The 23949-nt window shown below is 39.4% G+C and overlaps 1 long non-coding RNA gene across 2 annotated transcripts in view; it reads left to right on the forward strand.

The window, feature by feature from the left end:
- LOC115758101 overlaps positions 1 to 23949 on the forward strand; it is a 74448-nt gene that overhangs the window by 27881 nt on the left and 22618 nt on the right. For both annotated transcript variants that reach the window (XR_004017396.1, XR_004017394.1), the window contains exon 4: positions 16208 to 16385. This is a non-coding gene — a long non-coding RNA (uncharacterized LOC115758101). The remainder of the gene's footprint in view (positions 1 to 16207; positions 16386 to 23949) is intronic.

Consider the following 23949-nt stretch of genomic DNA (forward strand, 5'->3'; position numbering starts at 1 on the left):
AGTCAAAAATTACCACCCCCATAACTCGGTCAAATCTCATCCGATTTCCACGAAGTTTGGCTTTTTCTTCGTGGTTTTCTCTCTAGATTAATCTGGCATGCAAATCTGAACACCGATTTTTTAGTCGAAATTCATGTCCAAATCTTACCCCAAGATTCGTATATAGACATGAGTCAAAAATTACCACCCCCATAACTCGGTCAAATCTCATCCGATTTCCACGAAGTTTGGCTTTTTCTTCATGGTTTTCCCTCTAGATTAATCTGGCATGCAAATCTGAACACCGATTTTTTAGTCGAAATTCATGTCCAAATCTTACCCCAAGATTCGTATATAGACATGAGTCAAAAATTACCACCCCCATAACTCGGTCAAATCTCATGCGATTTCCACGAAGTTTGGCTTTTTCTTCATGGTTTTCTCTCTAGATTAATCTGGCATGCAAATCTGAACACCGATTTTTTAGTCGAAATTCATGTCCAAATCTTACCCCAAGATTCGTATATAGACATGAGTCAAAAATTACCACCCCCATAACTCGGTCAAATCTCATCCGATTTCCACGAAGTTTGGCTTTTTCTTCATGGTTTTCCCTCTAGATTAATCTGGCATTCAAATTTTGACACCGATTTTTTAGTCGAAATTCATGTCCAAATCTTACCCCAGATTCGTATATAGATATGGGTCAAAATTTACCACCCCCATATCTCGGCCAAATCTCATCCGATTTTCACGAAGTTTGGCTTTTTCTTCATGGTTTTCCCTCTAGATTAATCTGGCATTCAAATCTGAACATCGATTTTTTAGTCGAAATTCATGTCCAAATCTTACCCCAAGATTCGTATATAGACATGGGTCAAAAATTACCACCCCCATAACTCGGTCAAATCTCATCCGATTTCCACGAAGTTTGGCTTTTTCTTCATGGTTTTCCCTCTAGATTAATCTGGCATTCAAATCTGAACACCGATTTTTTAGTCGAAATTCATGTCCAAATCTTACCCCAAGATTGGTATATAGATATGGGTCAAAATTTACCACCCCCATATCTCGGCCAAGTCTCATCCGATTTTCACGAAGTTTGGCTTTTTCTTCATGGTTTTTTCTCTAGATTAATCTGGCATTCAAATCTGAACACCGATTTTTTAGTCGAAATTCATGTCCAAATCTTACCCCAAGATTCGTATATAGACATGAGTCAAAAATTACCACCCCCATAACTCGGTCAAATCTCATGCGATTTCCACGAAGTTTGGCTTTTTCTTCATGGTTTTCTCTCTAGATTAATCTGGCATTCAAATATGAACACCGATTTTTTAGTCGAAATTCATCTCCAAATCTTAGCCCAAGATTCGTATATAGATATGGGTCAAAATTTACCACCCCATATCTCGGCCAAATCTCATCCGATTTCCACGAAGTTTGGCTTTTTCTTCATGGTTTTCCCTCTAGATTAATCTGGCATTCAAATTTTGACACCGATTTTTTAGTCGAAATGCATGTCCAAATTTTACCCCAAGATTCGTATATAGATATGGGTCAAAATTTACCACCCCCATATCTCGGCCAAATCTCATCCGATTTTCACGAAGTTTGGCGTTTTCTTCATGGTTTTCCCTCTAGATTAATCTGGCATTCAAATCTGAACACCGATTTTTTAGTCGAAATTCATGTTCAAATCTTACCCCAAGATTCGTATATAGACATGAGTCAAAAATTACCACCCCCATAACTCGGTCAAATCTCATCCGATTTCCACGAAGTTTGGCTTTTTCTTCATGGTTTTCCCTCTAGATTAATCTGGCATGCAAATCTGAACACCGATTTTTTAGTCGAAATTCATGTCCAAATCTTACCCCAAGATTCGTATATAGACATGAGTCAAAAATTACCACCCCCATAACTCGGTCAAATCTCATGCGATTTCCACGAAGTTTGGCTTTTTCTTCATGGTTTTCTCTCTAGATTAATCTGGCATGCAAATCTGAACACCGATTTTTTAGTCGAAATTCATGTCCAAATCTTACCCCAAGATTCGTATATAGACATGAGTCAAAAATTACCACCCCCATAACTCGGTCAAATCTCATCCGATTTCCACGAAGTTTGGCTTTTTCTTCATGGTTTTCCCTCTAGATTAATCTGGCATTCAAATTTTGACACCGATTTTTTAGTCGAAATTCATGTCCAAATCTTACCCCAGATTCGTATATAGATATGGGTCAAAATTTACCACCCCCATATCTCGGCCAAATCTCATCCGATTTTCACGAAGTTTGGCTTTTTCTTCATGGTTTTCCCTCTAGATTAATCTGGCATTCAAATCTGAACATCGATTTTTTAGTCGAAATTCATGTCCAAATCTTACCCCAAGATTCGTATATAGACATGGGTCAAAAATTACCACCCCCATAACTCGGTCAAATCTCATCCGATTTCCACGAAGTTTGGCTTTTTCTTCATGGTTTTCCCTCTAGATTAATCTGGCATTCAAATCTGAACACCGATTTTTTAGTCGAAATTCATGTCCAAATCTTACCCCAAGATTGGTATATAGATATGGGTCAAAATTTACCACCCCCATATCTCGGCCAAGTCTCATCCGATTTTCACGAAGTTTGGCTTTTTCTTCATGGTTTTTTCTCTAGATTAATCTGGCATTCAAATCTGAACACCGATTTTTTAGTCGAAATTCATGTCCAAATCTTACCCCAAGATTCGTATATAGACATGAGTCAAAAATTACCACCCCCATAACTCGGTCAAATCTCATGCGATTTCCACGAAGTTTGGCTTTTTCTTCATGGTTTTCTCTCTAGATTAATCTGGCATTCAAATATGAACACCGATTTTTTAGTCGAAATTCATCTCCAAATCTTAGCCCAAGATTCGTATATAGATATGGGTCAAAATTTACCACCCCATATCTCGGCCAAATCTCATCCGATTTCCACGAAGTTTGGCTTTTTCTTCATGGTTTTCCCTCTAGATTAATCTGGCATTCAAATTTTGACACCGATTTTTTAGTCGAAATGCATGTCCAAATTTTACCCCAAGATTCGTATATAGATATGGGTCAAAATTTACCACCCCCATATCTCGGCCAAATCTCATCCGATTTTCACGAAGTTTGGCGTTTTCTTCATGGTTTTCCCTCTAGATTAATCTGGCATTCAAATCTGAACACCGATTTTTTAGTCGAAATTCATGTCCAAATCTTACCCCAAGATTCGTATATAGATATGGGTCAAAATTTACCACCCCCATATCTCGGCCAAGTCTCATCCGATTTTCACGAAGTTTGGCTTTTTCTTCATGGTTTTTTCTCTAGATTAATCTGGCATTCAAATCTGAGCACCGATTTTTTAGTCGAAATTCATGTCCAAATCTTACCCCAAGATTCGTATATAGACATGAGTCAAAAATTACCACCCCCATAACTCGGTCAAATCTCATGCGATTTCCACGAAGTTTGGCTTTTTCTTCATGGTTTTCTCTCTATATTAATCTGGCATTCAAATATGAACACCGATTTTTTAGTCGAAATTCATCTCCAAATCTTAGCCCAAGATTCGTATATAGATATGGGTCAAAATTTACCACCCCCATATCTCGGCCAAATCTCATCCGATTTTCACGAAGTTTGGCTTTTTCTTCATGGTTTTCTCTCTAGATTAATCTGGCATTCAAATATGAACACCGATTTTTTAGTCGAAATTCATGTCCAAATCTTACCCCAAGATTCGTATATAGACATGAGTCAAAAATTACCACCCCCATAACTCGGTCAAATCTCATCCGATTTCCACGAAGTTTGGCTTTTTCTTCATGGTTTTCCCTCTAGATTAATCTGGCATTCAAATCTGAACACCGATTTTTTAGTCGAAATTCATGTCCAAATCTTACCCCAAGATTCGTATATAGATATGGGTCAAAATTTACCACCCCCATATCTCGGCCAAGTCTCATCCGATTTTCACGAAGTTTGGCTTTTTCTTCATGGTTTTTTCTCTAGATTAATCTGGCATTCAAATCTGAACACCGATTTTTTAGTCAAAATTCATGTCCAAATCTTACCCCAAGATTCGTATATAGACATGAGTCAAAAATTACCACCCCCATAACTCGGTCAAATCTCATGCGATTTCCACGAAGTTAGGCTTTTTCTTCAAGGTTTTCTCTCTAGATTAATCTGGCATTGAAATATGAACACCGATTTTTTAGTCGAAATTCATCTCCAAATCTTAGCCCAAGATTCGTATATAGATATGGGTCAAAATTTACCACCCCATATCTCGGCCAAATCTCATCCGATTTCCACGAAGTTTGGCTTTTTCTTCATGGTTTTCCCTCTAGATTAATCTGGCATTCAAATTTTGACACCGATTTTTAGTCGAAATTCATGTCCAAATCTTACCCCAAGATTCGTATATAGATATGGGTCAAAATTTACCACCCCCATATCTCGGCCAAGTGTCATCCGATTTTCACGAAGTTTGGCTTTTTCTTCATGGTTTTCCCTCTAGATTAATCTGGCATTCAAATCTGAACACCGATTTTTTAGTCGAAATTCATGTCCAAATCTTACCCCAAGATTCGTATGTAGACATGAGTCAAAAATTACCACCCCCATAACTCGTTCAAATCTCATGCGATTTCCACGAAGTTAGGCTTTTTCTTCAAGGTTTTCTCTCTAGATTAATCTGGCATTGAAATATGAACACCGATTTTTTAGTCGAAATTCATCTCCAAATCTTAGCCCAAGATTCGTATATAGATATGGGTCAAAATTTACCACCCCATATCTCGGCCAAATCTCATCCGATTTCCACGAAGTTTGGCTTTTTCTTCATGGTTTTCCCTCTAGATTAATCTGGCATTCAAATTTTGACACCGATTTTTAGTCGAAATTCATGTCCAAATCTTACCCCAAGATTCGTATATAGATATGGGTCAAAATTTACCACCCCCATATCTCGGCCAAGTCTCATCCGATTTTCACGAAGTTTGGCTTTTTCTTCATGGTTTTCCCTCTAGATTAATCTGGCATTCAAATCTGAACACCGATTTTTTAGTCGAAATTCATGTCCAAATCTTACCCCAAGATTCGTATATAGATATGGGTCAAAATTTACCACCCCCATATCTCGGCCAAATCTCATCCGATTTTCACGAAGTTTGGCTTTTTCTTCATGGTTTTCCCTCTAGATTAATCTGGCATTCAAATCTGAACACCGATTTTTTAGTCGAAATTCATGTCCAAATCTTACCCCAAGATTCGTATATAGAAATAGGTCAAAATTTACCACCCCCATATCTCGGCCAAGTCTCATCCGATTTTCACGAAGTTTGGCTTTTTCTTCATGGTTTTCCCTCTAGATTAATCTGGCATTCAAATTTTTGACACCGATTTTTAGTCGAAATTCATGTCCAAATCTTACCCCAAGATTCGTATATAGATATGGGTCAAAATTTACCACCCCCATATCTCGGCCAAATCTCATCCGATTTCCACGAAGTTTGGCTTTTTCTTCATGGTTTTCCCTCTAGATTAATCTGGCATTCAAATTTTGACACCGATTTTTAGTCGAAATTCATGTCCAAATCTTACCCCAAGATTCGTATATAGATATGGGTCAAAATTTACCACCCCCATATCTCGGCCAAGTGTCATCCGATTTTCACGAAGTTTGGCTTTTTCTTCATGGTTTTCCCTCTAGATTAATCTGGCATTCAAATCTGAACACCGATTTTTTAGTCGAAATTCATGTCCAAATCTTACCCCAAGATTCGTATGTAGACATGAGTCAAAAATTACCACCCCCATAACTCGTTCAAATCTCATGCGATTTCCACGAAGTTAGGCTTTTTCTTCAAGGTTTTCTCTCTAGATTAATCTGGCATTGAAATATGAACACCGATTTTTTAGTCGAAATTCATCTCCAAATCTTAGCCCAAGATTCGTATATAGATATGGGTCAAAATTTACCACCCCATATCTCGGCCAAATCTCATCCGATTTCCACGAAGTTTGGCTTTTTCTTCATGGTTTTCCCTCTAGATTAATCTGGCATTCAAATTTTGACACCGATTTTTAGTCGAAATTCATGTCCAAATCTTACCCCAAGATTCGTATATAGATATGGGTCAAAATTTACCACCCCCATATCTCGGCCAAGTCTCATCCGATTTTCACGAAGTTTGGCTTTTTCTTCATGGTTTTCCCTCTAGATTAATCTGGCATTCAAATCTGAACACCGATTTTTTAGTCGAAATTCATGTCCAAATCTTACCCCAAGATTCGTATATAGATATGGGTCAAAATTTACCACCCCCATATCTCGGCCAAATCTCATCCGATTTTCACGAAGTTTGGCTTTTTCTTCATGGTTTTCCCTCTAGATTAATCTGGCATTCAAATCTGAACACCGATTTTTTAGTCGAAATTCATGTCCAAATCTTACCCCAAGATTCGTATATAGATATAGGTCAAAATTTACCACCCCCATATCTCGGCCAAGTCTCATCCGATTTTCACGAAGTTTGGCTTTTTCTTCATGGTTTTCCCTCTAGATTAATCTGGCATTCAAATTTTTGACACCGATTTTTAGTCGAAATTCATGTCCAAATCTTACCCCAAGATTCGTATATAGATATGGGTCAAAATTTACCACCCCCATATCTCGGCCAAATCTCATCCGATTTTCACGAAGTTTGGCTTATTATACCCTGAACCCATTAAAAATGGGTATGAGGGTATATTGTATTTGTGCGAAAGCCAAATATATGTAACAGGCAGAACGAAGCAACTCCGACCCCATAAAGTATATATATTCTTGATCAGCATAAATAGCTGAGTCGATCTAGCCATGTCCGTCTGTTTGTCCGTCCGTCCGTCCGTCCGTATGTATGAACGTAAGGATCTCAGAACCCATAAGAGCTAGAGACTTGAAATTAGATGTAAATGCTCCTAGTTCCCGCGCAGATCGAGTTTGTTTCCGATAATCAATACCTTACTCCGTTTCCAAGCAATCGATAAAAATCGATATCGATATCCTGTTTTTTGGGCAATTTTGGGAAATAATAAGAACTAGAGTCGCCAAACTTGACATATAGCTTCTAAAATAGAATATATATATGCATTTGATATTGGAAGAAGAGGGTTCAGGGTACTCAGGGTAGTCCCTAGTCGGGAGCTCCCGACTAGAACCTCTTACTTGTTTAAAATTGGAAATGCTGATTTCCAATATGTTAAAAAGGAAAGCTTGCCTACAGATTGGGATTAAATTGTACTAAAAGCCATTCAGTTTTGCTTTGTAACATTTGCCTTCGCTTGTGGTCAATTATGTTTGACCTATGATACAAGATAACAGACACACACAAGTACTAAGCTCTGCAGCAATTTATTGTGAAATACGCTTAAAGTTTCACAATAGATACAACAACAAATAATGCGAAGCCTGTCGAGTGCTCGGATAGATGTGGTCTAAAAACTCAACCACAGACAAGTCAATAAAAAACGTAGCTAACCCACTGACAGCACTTATCAAAACGTTCAATCAATCAATCAACTGTTGCCAGCAACTAAACACTGCACAAAAGGCAGAGGAGAGACGCAAAGAACTACCAAAAAAAAAGGAAAACAGGAAAAAATATCACTCATACGCCCATTTGTGCAGAAAAAAATACACATAAAATCCACGTAAATCAGCTTAGGGAGCAGCACAAAAAAAAAGAAGAAGGAAGGAAAATAGCAGTCAAAAGCACAGCGGCTACATCCAAAATGTTATAATCAAAACACACACACATATACACACAGACACACACACACGCCACACACACATGCACACAAATAGGTTATGTGCCGCATTGATACAAAGGACATATGGCAGGACATGGACATAACAAACATAAAAAGGAAATGCCGCCAGGGCGCCTTCACTTGTGTGTGTGGCAAGTTTTTTGTGTGTTCCCCCGACCAGAGCCTACCCGCCACCAGCCCTTCTCTTCAGTCTGCGACGCTGCCTGCTGACCCAAAGACCTGTACGCCGGAAAAAACAAGGCACATGACGCAGCGCCTGGGCAACAAATCAGCGCAAATCACAATAACAAAAGGCAGCGGCTACATTTTGTTGTTGCTGCTATTCGTTTGTCAACCTGTCGTCGTCGCAGGACAACAACAAGGACTTCACCTGCCTTTGACAAGCCCGTCAGTTAGACAGTTATTCAGTTAGTCACACAGTCACATGTCAGCCCGAGCAGCATAGAAACTGGCAGAGGCGGCGACACGCCCCCGGCCGCTGCTGCTGCTCGTTAGGCGTTTAGCTAGAGCTATATGCATATGTACATATACATGCTTTTGAACAACTTTCTGACAGCGGCGACGCGTCTAATAAAGCAATTTAGAGTGCGAGAAAAAGAAGAAGCTTCTGTGTAAAGCATGAAAAATGAAAAATGAAATATGAAATATGGAAAATGAGACAAGCTGCAATGAAGTAAATAGCGTGTGAGCGACGCCATCTTGCACATGCATACATTAAAAAAAACAGGCAGACACATTCACACACACACACATACACATGGGGTAGACACACACTGCGCACACAAATTCGCAAATTCGCAGATACTTTTTGAGGCACATCCTTTAGATTGCGGCACATATTTGCATATGATGTCTATATGCAAATGCCAGGAGAAGCAGCAGCAGCAGCAGCAGTAGCTCTGCTGAGAAGCTGATGCGGCGCGCTACATGCTGCATATTAACATATCAATCATTTCAAGAGCTACCCCTGAAACCCCCCAACGGCAAACCCCAGAACAGGCACCTCTACACTCAGAGAAAACACGAAGAGTTTTGTACTCAATTGTCAAAACCACAATTCAAAATTCTATTTAATTTGGGCAATATATTAGATAAATTGAGAGTTTGTTTAGCAGGGAAAACTTCAAAAACCTCTTATACTTTATCATACCAACATTTTTATGTACAAGACTCAAATTCATGACTTCAACAATGAAATTATTTATATACTTATTTTTAACGCATTTTTGATAATATTAAGCATACTTTTTACTCATACCACATGCTAATTTTAAGAAATGTAAATAATTTGGCGATCGCCATTTAAATAACATTTTTCTCTAAGTGTACCTCATCTTGAGCTGCCTTTGGGCACTCTGCAAATATTTCGTTCATCTTAAGATGAGTTTTCTAGCTGTTGACAATGCGTTCGTTGCGTTCCCATCCACCCTAGCCCCTTCTTCTTAATTATGTGGCAAGTTGTAACTTGCAACTAATTGGAATATTGTTTGGCTTTGTGCCTCATAAATCCCACAATTGCGCTTGCAGTTTATTGTGCATTCGGTTACAATAAATTAATGCCACAAACTTGCTGCTAACATTGTCAGCGTTATCTACTTGCCTTGGTCATTATTTAAACCACACACGCGCACGCACACATGCACGAATACACGGCAACACAGACACACACACACACACACACACACACACATGGATCGCACAACATTGTCAACATTTTGTAATTGTTGTGCTGATTGTTTAATTGCGGCCATTTTGCGTGCACTTCCGACATTTGCGCTTCCACCCTTTCCGCCAATTTAATTGCTATTTCCATTGCTGTACCATAAAAATGTGCTCATATGTTGAAGCACATAAATACCCTGTAAACTGAATTGCTATATATAAGAACTACTTACGTATCTATAAGTCTCTCGACTTGTTGAATAAGGCAAGTAAAAATGTTATGATAAGAGCTTTGAAGAAGAGGTTTATATTGAGCTTTAACCTGCGCTACATCTTAGAATTAGAAAAAAGAAAACAATACCATTAAATAAGAAGAGAATAGACATAAATTGAATTTAGCTTTATATCTGCCTACAGGGCATCTCCTAGTCGCTCACTCGACTGACTCTCACTTGTTTTTAGTCTATATTTTTTATTTTACTTGCTGGCCGCAAACAAATTAGCGCGACAATTTCATCAACAGCCATTTAAATCACATGCATTTTATGATTTATTTTATGTATATTTTTTATATATATTCAACATTATTTTCTTGTTTTATTTTTTCACACTTCTCATCATTTTATTTGCATATTTATATATTTAAATATATCGCAGCGGCATTTTAAATTGACTTTTTACAGTTTTGTTGTGCAAACAATTGACGTGCGCATTTTAAAAAAGATATTCACATATTTGTTGGCCAGATTTACACATATTTGCCATATTTATATATTATTAATGTATTATTTGTGTATATTAAAATGATATTTTGATAGACATAATTATAAATTAGCATAATTTGCAATTGACTTTTGTCGCACCGAAAATGCGCAAATATTTGCATTACATTTATTTAAATCATTAAAAAGGGCTCAAACTTTTTATGCATTTTATTTCTTGTCTTAAATTGTTTAAAGCAAATAAAATTGCATACAAAATATGCTTCATCAGTTTTGCCTTGATTTATATTTCTATAATATGATGGTCCCGCATGTTACATATGCGGTTTTTGCACCGTTTGTTTATAATCCCTTTGTCATTGTGTCCTGCGGCCACATAAAACGGCTATTAAAAAGCCGCTGCGAGCGCTTTAATTGCATTTTATTAGAATTTATTGACACTTCACAGCAGCAGCTGCAAATTGCTTTTGATAAACACCACAAAAAAAAAAAAAAAAAAAAAAAAAAACGAAAAAAAAAAGCAATAAAAATATAAAGGCAATTTAATTTTGTTACGATTTCACATTTATTTTGATTATTTGTTTATTTCATAAACTCTGGCGTTAAATGGCTGTTGCCAGGTTGGAATTGTTAGCTCGGTTTCAATATACCCAGTTTTTCAGCCGTAACTTCTAGTCTCTCAGAGCGAGTGATTTATGCAAATAGACCTCTATATGTTTTTTTATACACAATATTAGACACTTGTTTAGCTGCAGCTGTTTAAGCAAATCACTATTAAAATAGAACATGGATTAGCATATGCGATTTGATCAAATAAGTTGCATCAGATAAATGTTCACCTCGTTTCGATTCTATCAAAACTATTGTCAACTTAGAAATTATAGTAGAAACACTGCATTCAATATTCTCTCAGACAAAGAAAATTGTAGTTACAAATAAATTAGTTACATTTCGTATAACAGCTAATATTCTTAGCACTATTCTGTGTTCAGTGTTCAATAATTGTTTAAAAATTGTACAACACTCTTTGAGCGCGGCCTAAATGGGAGCTTGCCATATATCTCATCATTTTACAACCGCTTCACTCGAAACTATGACAAGCGAAATTATGTCGTTACCCCTATTTTATATTTTACAACACACTTTCAGTAGTCATTACATTTTTTACGTTTTACAACACTGATTTTGTTTAATAAATAAATTAGTAACATATAGTATAGTATAGTATTTTTCAAAGTTTCAAGAATTTTACTACACTTTTTGAGCGTGACATTATAAAAATGGTATCTTGCCAAATTTCGAAACATTTTACAGTTTAATTGTCTTACAACACATGTAAGAATGTTACCATTTAAACGTTTCACAACATTGATTTTGATTTTTTTGTTTGCACACAATTTAAAATAGATTTTTATGTTATTTGATTTTGTTGAGCTTCTTCGTTGGTTTTCTTAATGATCATATCATTTATTTGAAAAGAAATTTGGCCAAACTTTGATATTCCAATGACACCGCATTTTCTTCGCATGATGCAATGCGCATTTACAAACCAAAATATTTTAGTCTTATAGCACACTGATGTCATTCCATTTGAGTTTCTTTCAAATATATATATATATATATATATATGTATTTTTGCAATGATTTCAAGCTTTGAGCGAATGTTAAATTGCGTCATTGCCTCAATTTCAACTTGCCTTACTTTCGAACAAACGAGTTTTGAGCTCGTTTTCAACTTTGCTTTGTGATTTCTAATGCCGATGCGGATGCTGGTGTCTACGATGATTACCAATTAGATGAAACTAGATACTTGCCTCCGAGAGAAGAGCGCGAGCAAGATGCCATTGATACTTAACTTCAGCTGCCTATAGAGAGCTTTTCGCCGATTCCGCCAAGATTGGCTGCGCCCCGTATGCTGCAATTTAATGAATATGTAATGGCGAAAAAAAAACCACTGCTGCATAAATTTTGAGCACCCCTGCTGGTGTTAGCAACAAGGAAAATATCATTATCATTGTCTGTGCCATCTGCCCCGGCACTTGCCACTCTTTCCATCTATACTTTTTTCATTCTATTTCTCTCCTGCACTTGGCAGCTGTTTTCCTGCGGGTGCGTCAAAAAATTATCTGGCTCAACTTTTGATGGTGTCTGTCTGTATTTTGCTCGACTGTGTTTGATGCTTTGCTTGGGGCGCGCTTTTTTTGCACAATTTTCCAATTTTTTCTTCTGGTAATTGCTGCAACATGATTTGATTATTAAAATTTAAATATTAATTGAAATTCTTTTTTCTTTTTATTTTTTTGTTGACAAGAAGCTGTTAAATTGTGCCCTTTACACGACTCGTTTAGTTAAACTGGGGATTGAGGTTATGTGTGCGTTTGTGGTTATGTTTGTGTTTGAGGTTAGATGCGGCTTGTTAATCAATTAGTCGAAAAGCTGATGTTGCATTAAAATGCTGTTTGTTGTCGCAAGATTTATGCGGCTCATAAATGTCAAATGCAAATACATACACGCACCGACACACACACACACACACAGACACAGACACCTGGTCAAGCGCCTTGTAACTGTCGCATAAATATATATATATATATATATATATATATATATATATATATATTCAAAAGGAAACCTCAATTAATCTTGATAATGTCAGCTTACAAACTGCTTGACTTCTGGCTGCCTGGACGTTTGCGGGACTTGCGGGCAGTTGCATCAATAAATGCCCATCAGCTGCAGCAACTGTGGGAATAGAAACAAGTGGCAGGCAGTCAGGCTATACAATTCTATGTAGGACATATCAAATAAAATATTTCATGCAAAATTTACAGCGCACACAGACAGAAACCGAAAACTGTAAAGAAACCATATGTCAATTGCACACACACACACACTCGCACACACACATACACAACCGTAACGGACAGCAGACAAGCAAACTTGAATGCTCAGCACCCAGCCCCGCACAACAGTCCCCGCCCGCTTTGGCAAACACAATGGCATGTCAAATGCAAAAACATACTGCAAACTGTAGGCAGGGGCAGTCAAGGAAGGTTGTCAGGATAACTACACAATGTTTTTGAGTGCCACCCGCAATCCAGCCCCCCCTGACAGCCACCCGTAACCACCCTATGTTGCCTTTTTTTTGGGTGCGCTGTCGTCTTTGCTGCACCTACAACTTCCGGCCTTTGTTGAAATAACCATAAAATCAAGATAAGTTATTGGATTTGCTGGACAGGAAGCAGGGTATAAGCACTTTTAACTCTCCATACGCAGAGAGCACAACCAAAGTTGCCAGACTGTGCGACTGTTCGTGTCTCTGTGCCGTTGCGCCTGTCCTTGCCCTCTTCCTTTGTGCCCGAAACCTTGTGCGCTGTGTCGTAGATTAATTGCTTTTTTTTTTGGTACTTTTCTTCTCCTTTTTTTTTGGCATTTTTCTGTAATATAAATACTACCTTTTTATTTGTATACCCTGTAGCTATAAAACGGGGGGCAAAAATTAGATTAAATTGTATAAATGTTTGTAAAGGATGGAAGTAAAATGTAAGCGTTGAGCTAACATAAAAATAATGCAATAAATTTGCTTGATAGTTCAGCAAAACTAGCTACAGTGCCTGTAGAGTCCTTCGAAACTCGGCCTTAATAAGAGGCAGATGTCAACTTTTTAACAAAATAATACTAGAGTATTATATTTAACAAGAAATTCTAACAAGCTATCAACATGTATTAAAAATCAAGAAAGTCTTTAAACAGGAAGCCGTTGATTGGTTTGTAAAGCTGAGATATAAAATTAGCCTTTATTTTTCCCAAGTTTCCGTCCATCTCTCATCAGATATAACATCGTCAGTTATGAAGAAATGTTCCCAAAATTTGCTACTCGTGTATTTTAGTATATAATCTAGATAAGCTGAAATCATAAAACAAAATTTAAGGGCTATTGAGAAAACTTTGAAACAGAATATTATCAAGATCCTCTTAGATCTAATTACAGGGTAACTGCTAGCTTCGCATTCTGAACTAAAGCATTGCCGTTTGCTTTTTTTGTGAATTTCGCCTTTGAACTTTTGTGCGGGAGAGCAATTGCCCAGGCGACCTGGCACCACAACGACGTCCTGCTAGCTGTAGTTTCAACATCTCTGCCCTTTTACTCGTGAGCCCTCGACTAGCTTTTCTTTATATAAATAGTGGCGTTTGCGTTTGTTGTCGCCGTTGTTGGCGCCCACAATGCGCAGCTTAGCGCCTGTGCTGACTGTTACCGGGAGGCGCTACGCCCAGTGACTGCTGTGTGGCGCCACACAATCAGTTTTCGCACTTGCCGCTTGGAATATCGTTGTCGGTCGTCCGTTGGCACTTCAAGGGCCTGGTGGCAAGCGGGGGGCACTAATGCGATTAAGCCGCTTGTTGTGGCTGTCAACGCGTTGACTGGCTGACTCTGCCCGCGTGCCACATGCCGCGTGCCGCATGCCCCCTTTGGCCCCCCTTGCATAGAGCTCGACAAGCTGCCTCAGCAAGCTGCTTTTGTAATTCACTTAAGTGTGGCATTTTGGCCTGCGGTAAACGGCCGCCATTGTGCGCGTGCAACATGCCCCTCACACAGAGATCTCTTTAGCATGCGGCCCTGGGCAGTTGGACAGCCGGAGCAGAGCAGCTTACCTTTGACTATATAACACAGCGTCTATGGGGCAAGGGCTTTAGTTTAATCATAAATTTCATTTCGCTCAAGTGCCGCCTGTTAAACACAATTCTCTATGCGCCACGCTTTCAACGTGCCACAAAAAGCCGCAACCCAAAGCCAGTGGCTGAAACAGAACACATCAAGCCACTGTCTGAACTGGTCCTTAACCCGGCTAACTACAATTTATGATGACATTATGGCGTGCGACTGTAATCAGATACCAGCTAGCGAGTCACGGTCACAGTTAAACGTAAAAGTTATATTAACTAGCTTCAGAAAAGGGCTGGCAAGTGTGACAAAGGGACACGCCTTTCATTTAGATACCCTACAAAAATAATTAAAGGCCAAGCTGAGCACTTAGACTAACTAAAAGTTATTTAAATGCTCAGCTAAGCTCATGAAACTAGAAGCTATAGAAGCTCGTCTTTTAAAATTGGGCATATAAATTTTTATAGTTTTTATCTGTTGTCATATTAGTGCATATATGCCAACGGCCCTCGCCAAGTGCGAAACTTAAAAATGTTCAATTCAACAATTGTGAAATGAAAATTTTTTTTATAGAATCGGGCTAAGTAAACTCTTTTTGGAATATAGCAAAAGATCTTGAGTTGCTAAAAATATATTAGTTAATTTATGTATAATAGCTATTTTTAGTTAACAAATATTATAGGATATCTGCTAGTCAAACATTCAGCTCTCCAGCGTGTTTTGTGTCGATTTGGCACACGCACCGCCTACAGGCTGGCAGGCAGGCAGGCGGGCAGGAAATCTTTATGAGCTCACACGCTCATCAGGAAGCCCCGGCGCCGGCAATCAGGCAAGCCTTAGGCTAAAAGCAGAGGGTATACAATGTGTGGGCTTGGGGGGTTGCCAATTGGAGTTTATTAATTTGAGGCCGTGCGTGTTGAGTGCCACAATTGAGTCGAGGTATTTTCAATTGTTGTAAATATTTCCTTTATTATTCTAATTATATTTATAGCTATGTGGCGGATGCGGAATGTGGAACCTGTGTGGAACACTGTGTGCCGGCATTTCTGACATGGCTCATGACAATGTTGCGTGTCGCATTGGTTCGCTTTTTGTTGACTCTTTGGCTGCGCTTGTCGCATTAGCAGCATATTTCAACAGCTTTTTACTGGCCGAAAGAATAGAAATATACACAACTTCTACATGCAATTAGTTAAATATTTTGTAAACAATTTTTATTATTTTAATGGGGCCAATTTTGTGGCAATTGTGCAAATGCGAGGAAAATCTGTGCTTTTCCACTCATTTCTCCCGGTTCTTAATGTTATTTATGCTATTTCTGCTTGTTTACTTTTACAGAGGGCACAATTTATGCCAAGTGCTTGGGGCGGGATGCGCACACTCTGGAGCACACACTTCCGGCACGGCCACATCAGGCTTGACTTGACTTGACTCCACAAACTTGGCTAGTCTCTTGAAGAGGAGCAGCAGCAGCAGCTGGCAGCTAACTGGGCGTGGCTACGCCCTGATGTCTCAGGTAATTATGCATATTTAAGCAGTTTTGTCTACAACAGTTTTGCGAGCCTAAAAGCGTCCTTTCAAATGAATTATTTATGCAAACTGAGAGCGTTGCGGGCTGCAGCTAGGATTCGGGCATATGCAAACATTACCTCAAGTTGTTGTCAAGTAGATTTCATGGAGCCTAGGACTTGACAGGCCGTGCCTTCTATGCGCAATGTGGTAATGTGTTTATGTGCTCCTTAAAGCCCATTCACACACTTTGACGGAGGTGCGTGGCCATAATTGGGCCCCTAAAAGCATGCTATATATATAAATTTGTATACATATATTGCGCCCTGAAATTAATGCCACACTATTAATGCTAATGTCGTAACATCGCTCCAACGCACTCGACATTTGTCAATGACGAAACATTTACGCTTTCTATACCCTATGCAAAGCATATTCAGCTTGAGCGGCGGTGCGAGACAGGCAAGTTTCAATTGCCAGAAAGTGTTTTGTATAAATAAACCTTTAAGCCTCATTGACCTCATTGATTAAGGTAGCCAGATCTTTATTATTTGGTTGGCTTCTCTGTGCTTAAGATTTTTAAATATAACAAATATTTATTATGCCTATATAAGCTATTGCAAAAGTATGTAAGAACCAGGCAAAGGCAGAAGGCGGCTATAAAGCAAAATTATGATTATATTTATATATTTTTAACTGATTTTAAAGTAGACTTTCTTCTAAGGCACTTTTTTGGGTGAAAACACTTTTACTCATCTTTATAGTTTGGTAACTAAAGTTATCCTGTTTTGCCCTTCTAGGCCTAGTCTGTAATGCAAATAGATCCTAGACTAGACGAGAGTCATCGCATGATTCTCTCTTGATTTACAGCTTGATAGATGGGCTACTCCAGCTAAACTCTTGTAGGGAGAGCTTCAGTCTACATTTACAACCGGTCTTGGACTTGAGTAGAGTAATCTCACGATTTTTTTTTTAATTACAACTTGATGTATGAGTTATTCTAACAAAAATCTATTAAAGACTTGCTTAAACGTCTGTAAAGGCTTTTGAATACATCATGTATGATGAAAATCATCATAAAATGTGCCCACGCCTGGCTTGGCTTAAAATCACGCTAAAAAAACATCATTATGAATATGAATTGATGCCCACAAATCTGCGTTGATTATTTAAATACATATTGATGTATGATTGAAATGTTTTAGCGCTTGCTTAATGCCGCAGAGCATTTTGCAGTCGTTTATTTTCAGCTGCATGACTTTGGCCTGATCTTCTTCAATGTGATTTCATTTCATCTCATTTCTCACGAACCACCCTCCAGACACACACACACACACACACACAACACACTCACCACCACACACTTCACTACACAGCTTTGCTTTCAGCTTAATTGTTTTGCAACTAAACATCACAGCCGAATGCTTTTCATTATTTTAGCAAGGCCCAAAAGCCCAATGCCCAGTGCCTGCTCAATGAGCATTGTTGTTGGGCCACAGAAAATCGTGTCTAAGTAGCTTTTGTGCAAATGAAAAGCGGAAAATGAACGGAAAACGGAAACGAAAGAGAAAAAAAAAACTTTAGCACACTTTGAGGCGAAAATCAAAAGCACCATTGAGCCGACAAGCCAGTACTTGGCTGGGGGAGGCTGCCAATTGCCTTGGCAGCTAATTAAAATGTATTTAAATGCGTTGTCACCTACCCCAGGCTCCCCCCTTCCATAGACAGTCGCGCCCCCTCAGACCCTCACCCACTCAGCTGTAAATCAGGTTTGTAATTTATGCCATTTTAATAGAATTTTCGAGACGCACGCACACACAAAGGCAAACAACAAATTGGTTTGCTTAGGACTGTAGACAGCAAGGACATGTGTACGAGCAAGGACAACATTGAAACAAAAGCAAACCAACAAAAAAAGTCGGAAATTAGCATAGTTTTAGGCACTGGCCAACATTTGCCGTAGCATAGTTAGCGGGCCAACAAAAGTTTTTTGATGTTTTTGCCAATTTCCCGTGCAAACGATTTACGGCTCGGCCAAAATTTGAAGAGCACTGGGAGATGGCGGGCGGAGAGAAAAACTGGCGGCAAGAACTTTAAAAGCGCGTTTAATTTATTGATTTGGGTCAGCAGCAGGCGCAGCAACCAAAGGGTAAGGGTCAACCTTTTGGGCGTTGCCCGGCCTGTGCAAATTTATATGTTTGCCCTAAATAGCAATCAAAGGCTTAACAATGACTGCCCCCCCCTCTCACTCTCTCTCTCCATCCGCACAAATGTTCACTTAATTGAACTTTGAACCGAAACGTTTCGAAATACCAACGTATTGAATTCCAATTGGCAGCGAACTCTTGAGTGCTTTCTGAGTGAAATTCAAATAGTTGCGGCTGCCTAAATAAACTCGACGGCAACTTAGGGCCTGGCTGCTTTAGACTGGGTGCGAGTTCAAAAGCTGATCTGTCATTTATTGTTGGTGTTGTTGTCACTTTCTTTGTTGTGCGTTTTGTTGTTTCGCATTTGGTTGGGACTGATAAATGTGCCGCTTGGCAGCCGAAACCAAAAACAAACACATAAATCACCAGCACGTGCTAGGCCTTCAGCTGAGGTGGCAATAGGGCTTGGCCTGTAGAGAGACAGCCACTTAAAGTTCAACATTATTTTAATTATTGTCAGCTTTAGCATTGAGATATGTATTTTTGGTTGAATCTTTAGGTATAAGAAGACATTCTAAAATTTAACAATCTTTATATCTGCGACAATTCGACATGAATTCAAAGGGATATGTTCTTGATGAATACATTCATATTTTCCAAAACCTGCAGTCTCTAAGATGATGTTTGGCATAGACATAACCAGTTACTTTATTCGCAAACTGAAACAGAGTATATGGACTTGGAATATATATTTATTACTGCTTACTGATGACCTTCTTTTAAGCCCCACCACATCGTCAAAGATATCAGTTTAAAGGGCACTGCCTTTCGTTTACAGTTTTGTAATCTCTAAGTAAATCAACTTTTCTAGCTGTTTTTAGAGTGCGAAAACCTGAGAGCAATTTTTTTTTTACTAGTTTTTCACCTTGGAGAAGTTTTACGGAATCTCTAGTCCTATACTTTAACTTTTTTCCTATTTAAACTCTTTTATGCACAATTATTTTTAAGTTCTCATCAACTTTAAAACTCTGAAAAAAAAGTTGAATCAACTTTTCTTATTAATAAAGCTGCTTTCTTAACTTCCAACCTGGCGGATAGCCCTCCATAATTCCAAACTCTCGCTTCGTTTAAGACTTCCTGAATTGAACCAGTTTAGCCTCCCCTTTGACCTCAACTTGTGTCAAAGTTTATGTTGTTGTTGTTTTTGATCAAATTGGTTAACACAAAACGCACTTGTGCCAACAATTTGCTGGCCGACAACGAGGTTGAAATTTCAAATTCCCAAATTCAAAATCCAAAAGCGAAAATCCAAGTACATTCTGACAGATGGCAAACAATGCAGCCAGGCGAGAGTGTGTATGCGAGATTGTGTTAGTGTGTGTGAGTGTGTGTGTTGCAAAAGCCAAATGAAATTTGGCCACAGTCAAGCTGAAGCAGAAGCTGTGCAACACACACACACACACACACACACACACACACACACACACACACAGAGACTTGCTGCCAACCGCAACAGCCAAAATTTATGCCAATATTTGCATTCAATGCCCCAAAAATAAACCGTAAAATGGTTGTTGCCGCAGCCCTGAGAGTTGAGCCAACACAGCAGGCAACATGGGCGTGTGGGCATGGCCAAGGCTGCCCTGTAAGCTGGCTGAAGGGTGGTAACTGGAGGGGCATGGCGAACGCTGGCGAAGCTGTGGATAATATGCAGCCTGTGCGCCTGCATTACTACGTAGGCTCAAAATTTCATATTTATGATAGCAGGCGGCAGTGGTCGGTCCGAGGCGGCAGCAGGGGTTGTTGGGGGGTTTGTTTGTTTGGGGCAGTGTGAATGTGTGCATTGACTGCAATAATTCAATTGCACACCTACGCAATTTACTGGCGCCACAACAGCAGCAGCAACAACAACGAGAACAACAACAATCAGCAGGCAGCCTATCGGAATATTGAAATATCGTAGCAGTTGCTCTTCTGGTCTGGTCAGCAGTGGGAAAACGTTTAAAGCGCTTCAACGCACACTCAAACACACACACTCACACACGCACACACACATGTGTATGCATAAAGCAAATATGGTCAACATTTAGCATATTCCGAAAGTTAGAAGCTGAAAAGCTCTCCCTCTCTCACCCTCTCAATCTCCAGCCTTCTCTCTCGGCCGACGACTCGGTACTCGGTTCGTGTTGCCTCGCTGCAGGAGTTGGGCATAATTGGATTTGTTTAGCTGTCAATATTATGTCAGAAGTTGACATCAAGAGTTTGACACATGACTGCAAGGCATAAAATAAAAGTTGAGCGTGGGCGACGGGCGGCATGGAGGCGTGCCGCGACAGACAGGAGAGCCAGATAGACAAGCCGATAGAGGAATAGAGCTCAATAGCAGAGATACAGGCACTCAGAAATTAGACGGAGCAATCAGACGGGCAGACAGACCGGACAAGTCAGGCAACATGAATAGATAAGAAGTCTTTTGTCTATATTTAAATGCCCTGTTAATGATAAAATGGCCAACAGAGGAGTGCTGTGGGTGCTTGAGCTTTTGTGACGAAAAGAAAGAGGTATCCCAGGATATTCAACAGCTAGAGTTGGGCAATTCGGTAGCTTGATATATTAATAAGGTAGATTATAATTAGCACAAGTTTTTTGCCTATAAAATATTCAACCTAACAAGACTTTAGGATATTTATTTGCCTTGAAAGCATTTTAGATATGGGTGTAAGTCATCTGCTGGAATTTTTTAAAGAGATTTATTTACTATTTTAATATGCTTTCAATCAAAAGTTAGTCAAAAAGTGAAAAGTATGAGTTAGGCCTGCATCCCAGCCAATCCCAACTGCATGAACCCAATGAACTCAGGATGTATTCACGCTAGGCTAAGCAAATTTGGCTGCACATCTATATTAGACAGATCATAAATGTTTAAAGGATAGGATTAGTTTTGTCACAGCACAATTTTATGATCATATTTATCACATTTGATTTTTGCGTTGACAACTTAGTACGGGGTAACTGCTAGTCCAGCACTCTCTATCTAAGCATTAAGAAGTTTTAAGCTACAAATTGACTGACGCTGAAAGCAAGTGAATGATTCCAAACGAAAAAAAATATTGACATTCGAATGACGTGATTCAAAGCTTTGTATAACACATTCACAGGCGCGAGTATCAAATTTTATAGATGTCAATAAAAGGGGGGCCAGCAGCTGCTTTTGACAGCCAAACTCTTTTGGTTTGTTTTTGTCAAGGTGTCGGTAGAACAAAGGCCAAAAAGAGGTAACACTCGAGTCGGCACTCGGCTGAGCAGCCATAGCAACCCCTGTCCCGTTGCGAATGTCCTCTCCAATGTCCTTTGCGCTGAGAATTTTACAGCTGATGCAAGCAATTTGCCAGCCAAAGCCACTCAAGTAGCCGCCTCGGGCGCTGCTCTGTCTTGACAAACAACCGACTATACATGCTCGTAATACTATTAGTCCTCATATCAATTACCAGTCTTCAGCCAACTATATCCCATTTCTCATCTTACGCTGCTTGACTTTGGCAAATATTGCGCATACGCCACGTTGTCTCTGCGTTTTGTTTTGCTTGCCTGTTTGTTTGCTTCAGTTGGCATATATTTGGCTTACTGCTCAAGCCAAACACTTGAGCCATAAACCGAAATTAAAACAAGTGCACAAGAGCTGCTCATTAGCCACGCCCCCACCTCGGCACACCGCCCACACACATCTGCCGCTGCTACCGTTGCTGCTGTTGTTGCTGCTGTGGCACATGAATGATTTACATTTTGCTTGGCGGCGCCCAAACAGAGTTTTAATAAAGTATTTGCTCACTCGAGTGCAGCAACAGCAACAAACAACAACAACAACGACAGCAAATACAGGCACGCAGTTGGGCTGAAAGACTATGAGATACCATGTAAAATAGTCTACATTTCTGTTGCGTTAGCTTTTCTTTTTGTTTTACGCGTTTCGAAAGATTCTTGATATACATATAAAAAGGGTTACATTTTAATAAAGTTACTTAAATGTCTATCATATTCAATAGTTTCTTAAATATATGTCTTTTATATGCATCCCATTCCGAATCAAAGAATAGTTTAAAAATGAAAACTTTAAAAATACATATCAATATTTTCAGTAGCTAACTTTTCTAGATACTAAAATTTATGTTGATCAAAACTCCACACGGCAAATTAAAGTTATAATTAGTTTGCCAAATTAATAAGCAATTAATAAATGTAATTGCATGCCGAATTTGCGTACTTAAGCTTTTGAAGATCCTAACAGATAAATAAAGAATCCATAGACAAAATATGACAATTCCTTCTCTTAAAGATCCTCTGATGTATAAAGCTGAAATTTGTTTAAATATATAAAGCCCTTTTAAAGCACTTAATGTGAACAGGGTATATAAAGTGCAAACACTCAATGCCCAAAAAAACGAGAAAGAGATAACGATTGTATGATAGTATATAAGAGAGAGAGAGAGAGACAGGTAGAGAGAGAGAGAGAGAGAGAGAGGCAGAGAGAGACTGTACGAGCTAGAGACAGTTTGGAGCCAAAAAGTTGACTTTTGCATTCAGCAAGAGCTGCAGACAGTGCAAGTTGCCTGCGCGCTGACGTTGATGGGTGAGCGGCAAATTTTCAAGCTGGTTGAATGACTGACACAGGGCATAAAGGGAACGCAGGGGTAGGTGAATGCATGTGCCAGAGGGGGCTGGTTGTAAGTTAAGTGGCTGACTTGGCACTGGCATAATTTACATATGCCAAACATGCAGCAGCAGCAGAAACCAACAACAAATGAGCGCCGCATTGTTGGCAGTCACCTGCAAAAATGCACACACTCAGACACACGCACACACATACAAACACCTGGCAGCAGTCTCAGCTAGGGTTTATTTATATGAGTGATTAGCCACTGACAGAACTTTGCAGTTGCAGGCGGATCCCTGAAAAAATGCTGCCTCATCTCTTCGGCTGCTGACTGACAGTTGCTGTGTTTATTTATTAGTGTGAGCTGTTGTTGTGTGCAAGTGTGTTTGTGTGTGCGTGTGTAGGTGCTGCCTGTCGTGCCGTCTGTCTGTTTGTGGCAGGCAAATATAAATAGCTGCAGCAGCTGCCACATTGCACGTGCCACATTGCCTGCAGCCACAGCTTGAGTTGCGCGCCTTAAATTCCTTAGCTGCCGCTTAAAGTAGCCAAAACTACAACACTTGCGCAGCAGCCTCTCGCTCTCTAATGCGCCTGTCAATATTTGAGTTTATTTGCAGCAGCTTCTGTTGCCGCTTTGCCGCTTGAGATTTGCTTTTTATGTTGCACACGTTGCACACGTCGCAGCTGCCTGGTAATTGAGTTGGAAAAATGTTGTTGACGCCCGCCCAGCGCAGCGCGACATGCTGCGACAATTGCAAGCAGCCACGCCCCCA

The sequence above is a fragment of the Drosophila novamexicana genome, unplaced genomic scaffold (genome assembly GCF_003285875.2).
Source record: "Drosophila novamexicana strain 15010-1031.04,08,12 unplaced genomic scaffold, DnovRS2.1 tig00000121-arrow-pilon, whole genome shotgun sequence".
Classification (NCBI taxonomy): Eukaryota; Metazoa; Arthropoda; class Insecta; order Diptera; family Drosophilidae; genus Drosophila; species Drosophila novamexicana.